Source organism: Marmota marmota, unplaced genomic scaffold (genome assembly GCF_001458135.2).
Source record: "Marmota marmota marmota unplaced genomic scaffold, marMar, whole genome shotgun sequence".
Classification (NCBI taxonomy): domain Eukaryota; kingdom Metazoa; phylum Chordata; class Mammalia; order Rodentia; family Sciuridae; genus Marmota; species Marmota marmota.
The window spans coordinates 27,426,192-27,431,235 of NW_026000108.1; the positions used below are offsets into that span (position 1 = coordinate 27,426,192).

Genomic DNA, 5,044 nt, shown 5'->3' on the forward strand with positions numbered 1-5,044 from the left:
CACAATAGTCAGGAAATGGAAACATCCTGAGTGTTTAAAGAAAGGTGATAAAGAACACACACACACACACACACACACACACACCACAGAACATTTTTTCAGCCTTAAAGAAAGAATGAAATCATAATACTTTCAACAATATGGATAAATCTGCAGGATATTATGCTAAGACCAATAAGACAGACACAGAAAGACAAACACTATGTGATCACACTTATATGGAGAATCTAAAAATAATGTAATAATACACTGGGTGGAGAGAGGTGGAGAGAGGAAGAAATGAAGTTTTGGACTAAGTATGCATGGTTTCACTTGGGATGATTAAGATCTAGAGATATGTTGTATAGCATGGTATTACAGTTATAATAACACACACACATTACTTAACGCAAGGTGATATATATCCTAATTAGCTTGATTTACTCATTTCACAATATGACTATGTGTATATAAAGTATAAAGCACCGTGTTGTATACCATAAATTTGTACAATTTGTTTGTCAAATATATCTTAGTAAAGCTGGGGGTAAACAAGTATAAATAAATAAAACTTTGAGTACTCTAAGACCACCTTATCAAGGAAGAATCATTCAGATATTTTAGTCTCAATTCTATGCAAAACTTGTAGATGAAAGGCAGCATCAGCAACTAGCCAAGTGAATTTCATACAACATCAGCCAAGCAAGTCTTCATATGATTGTTCATATGACTTTCTTTTCTTTTCTTGAGACAGTCTCACACAGTTACCCAAGCTGGCCTCCAACTTAAGATCCTCCCTCCTCAGTCTCTAAAGAAGCTGGGATTACAGACATACGTCCACCATGCCTAGCCTTCACACAACTTTTTTAAAAGCTCATACTCAAGTACTGCTAAATCAATCTTTTCTCAAATCCTGACCCAAAAAGTTGTGGTTCTTTTAAGCTCCTAAATTCTTAGGGGTTTGTTTTGTTTTGTTTAATGCAGCAATAGTAGTCATTAGGAAAACCCAGAATGTTGGTGTAGCCCATTGTTTGAGAGAAGACATTCAACTACCATTAACATATCTTTGGCTAAAATTTGAGGACATAGCCATATATAACTGAAAGGGAAAATTGGAAAATGCAAGAATATTAAAGAAACATGAATTTTGTAAGCATTTCCTATTGTGTGTGTAATAGAATATTTGTATTAAGAGTAAAAAAGAAAAAAAATATACAAGAGAGAAATTAAACGAAAAGATTCATTGTTGGTTTCACTGCTTTTCCTTCATTTTTTGAAGAAAAGGACAAGGCATAAAAATGCTACAAAAAGTCCTGACGTGTTTTTGCTAACATATTATTATAACCACCTTAGTTGTTTTCCTTGGCCCAGCTTGAATGTCCTAGATTTCAATATAGAGATTTCTGTTCTTGGAAGACCTTCTGAACAGGCACAACTAATTAACATATTGCAGCATTTCTATTTATTATGTTTTCCTAATAACTTGTTTTCAATTCATCAACCCACTTACTAGTCTTTGGGCTAGTTTTTTGATTCTTACATAGTGCAGCATGTATAACAGTTATTCAAAGAATTGGTGAATAAGAGTGAAAAACAAAGAGAAGAGGAAGGAAATTAATAGTATTTAGCACTTACTAAATGTGACGCACATTATCAATTAGGTATAAGTGTTCTTTTAAGCCTAAAACCATTCTTCAAGACAATTGTTACTCTACTCCAGTTCAAAGATGAATAAATTGACTCATTCAATTTCATAAGGAAATTTCCCATTTTTATCTATGCCTGTCATGTTTTTATAAATTTTTATCAACAATATAATGATTAAGATTAGCTATACAATATAAAAAAATTCTGATTCATACTGTATAAACATCATTAGGGAAGTAGCCAAAGAGATATTTCAAATCCACTTTACTTTTACAAAAGTGAATATACTTCCAAAGATTTTTATATAATATTTTTCATATATCATGCCAAATTTAATGCTCACAGTCATACACCCCTAAGCCAAAAAAATCCAATGTGATTCATCAAAGATAAATAAAATTCTGAAATTAGAAACATTTAGAAATACTAGAGGAAATGAAATATGTCTCCAATCAATAAAAACTATCCAGATTAAAGCTGATAACTCCAATGCCATTCTTGTCCTGGACTGTACATTCTATGATGACAGGAACTTTTTAGTCCCATTATTTGTATCTCACATATTCAGCATGTTGACTGCACCATCCTAGCTGCTCAATAAACAAATAGACCATGGCACAAGGCAGGATGAGACATATACTCTAAGCCCGAAGTGGAGTTGACTTGATCAAATTAGTTTCTGAAAAGAGATTCAAATCATTTTGGAGGTTCCCATATTTTTAAGCACTTTAAATACCTTAAAGTACTAGTAAGTAAGTCTATAGATAAAATCTAATTATGTCTGAATTCAAATTCTATTTCTTTTCTATTATAACTTTCTGCCATAAATATACCTTTATCTGAAAATTTACTATACATATAAAATTTATATGATTTATTTGATGGAATCTATTCCTAATGGTTTTGTTTATTTTTATTTTATTTGTTTATTTTTATTTTAAATATTAAGTAAGAGGTAGTACTATCCCAGGTACTAATGCTACTATATGATCAATTTATCTTCACATATTTTTATCTATATAATTTCCAATGAAATGATTGTCTTCTAATTCACATTTATTCCTAAATTTAAAATGTCAGCCACTAACATATTTCATTGTTTCTAGAGGAAAAAAGTTTAAAAATTCTTTTAAGTAGATCTTTGAGGTTTCTTTACAGCTTAAGTAACAACATTGGAATACTCGGAAGCACTCATTATTCTATAATGATCTAAGTAGTCAACAATTTTAAACAGATAGCAACTTTTCACATCCCTTTGCCTATCCTCTCTTCCCTTTAAAATATTTACCAGTCTTGCTTGAAGCATTTGAGTAAGTCTAGAACTAAAATGGGAATGAATGACACCTCTGTCTTTGAGAGCTTTGTACCAGAGTTAGAGAATCAGGAGCTCCGCCTGGGGATGAATGATCCAAGACAAAATAGGCAATAAAGAACAGTGGCCTTTCAACATTGTCCACCAGTTGGCACAACCTCTGGTGCATCCTCGGCTCCATTTCTGCTGCATCTCTCTCACCTGCTTCCTTCCCCACCAGATCCTAGAGTGGTCTGCCATGACTTTACTCACTACAGCCACACAGCTCTTGGGAGCCAGGAACACATCCTTTTTCTTGCTGCCTAGCGTGCCAGTATTTCTTCCACGAATTTGAAAGACATAATGGCCAATCTGATGATACCTAAAGAGCAGTCTAGAACTAAGGCATTCAGGCAGCAACATGGCCAGACCGGTGGGCCAAATCACTGTAGACATGATGTATGGTGGCATGAGAGGCATGAAGGACTTCTTATGAAACACCAGTTCTTGATCCCAATGAGAACATTTGTTTAAGAGGCCATAGTGTCCCTGAATGACAGAAATTTCTGCCTAAGGCTAAGGGTGGGGAAGAACCCCTTCCTCTGGTTAATTTTGGCTGCTGGTAACTGAACAGATCTCAACAGAGGAACAGGTATTTTGGTTTTCAAACGAGTGGACAAAGAGAGCAGGTCTTCCTTCTCATGTGGTCACCATGCTGGACAACTTTCCCAAAAGAAATATTGTACTAGACGTTAATATATGGAAATTGTATGAATCTTATTGCAAAACTACCTTGTATTGCTACAAAGATCTACCGAACTCTCTGCTGGGAGGACAGCAGTACTGGGGCCATTGGCTCTAAGCTGGACTGGTCCCACAATTTAACCAACATGTTAGGCTATACTCAGTGTAAGGTCCTTGCATCTGATGGCCATCGTAAGTGACAGCCACCATTTTAAGAAAAATTTCGCTTTCCAGCCCAAGGGCCTTTCTAAGAAAAATTTTCACCACTCCCTCATACAAACCCCACCCTTAACCACCAGCATTAGGACCTACCTGGCTCAAATCCCTGAGCCTGCCCCATAAAAGTCCAGAACCCCAAGCCTGTTTTGCCTCTCTCCATCTATGGAGTGATGTGCCTTGATTTGTCAGTTCTGACAAACTCTTGTGTGTAGCTCTGCCTGTTCTCCATCATTCATTTCTTATTCGCCAAGCCCGACTCCTGGTTCCTCACTTTCCTTTCACTCAGTTCACTGAGTTCATGCATTTATACCTTACCACCCACAGTGACCATGAAGGTGGCAATGTGAGTGCCCATACTGTCCACTTGGTGGTAGTGCCCTTTCAGACCCTTACCTGTTCTTTGCAGCAGCCATGAATGGGCTGGCAGGGCGAATACTGGCAAATCAGGAAGTACTCCACTGGCTAACACAACTACAGAAGGAAATTGGCAAAGATGTATCAGATGAAAAGTTAAGAGACTACATCTGGAACAAACTCCATTCAGGATAGGTTGTCCCAGGCTATGGCCATGCAGTACTAAGGAAGACAGATCCACAGTATTCCTGTCAGCGAGAGTTTGCTCTGAAATACCTGCTGAATGATCCATCTTATGTTCAAAATTGTTGCCCAGCTATACAAGATTGTGCCCAATATCCTCTTGGAATAGGAAAAGGCCAAGAATCTTGGCCTAAATAAAGTAGATGCTCACAGTGGGGTGCTGCTCCAGTATTAAGACATGACAGAGATAAATTACTACAAGGTCCTCTTTGGAGTGCCATGGGCACTGGGTGTACTGGCACAGCTCAATTGAAGCCAAGTCCTAGGCTTTCCTTTAGAAGGGCCCAAGTCCATGAGCACGGATGGTTTGATGAAGTTTGTGGACTCTAAGTCATGGTAAAACTAGAGATGAGGAAGCTTAAACAAAAGTGTTATTTTGTTTTGTTTCAGAGGGCCTTTAAAGATTTAGGATTAAATTGTATCTGAGTCACTGAAAATACTTTTGAAGTTAAAATATAAATTAATACTTTAAAACATGAAAAGTGACCTCTTCTTCCCTATCCAGCCTCCTTCCTTTCTTGGTATGAGTTGCCCATCAACTAGAGGATAACCAGGACTAATACATGT

At 36.6% G+C, this 5,044-nt stretch overlaps 1 pseudogene; it reads left to right on the plus strand.

Annotated features, from left to right (window-relative positions):
• The first annotated feature begins 3,176 nt into the window (after positions 1-3,176).
• LOC107138937 lies at positions 3,177-4,817 on the plus strand (annotated as a pseudogene).
• The last annotated feature ends 227 nt before the right edge of the window (positions 4,818-5,044 follow it).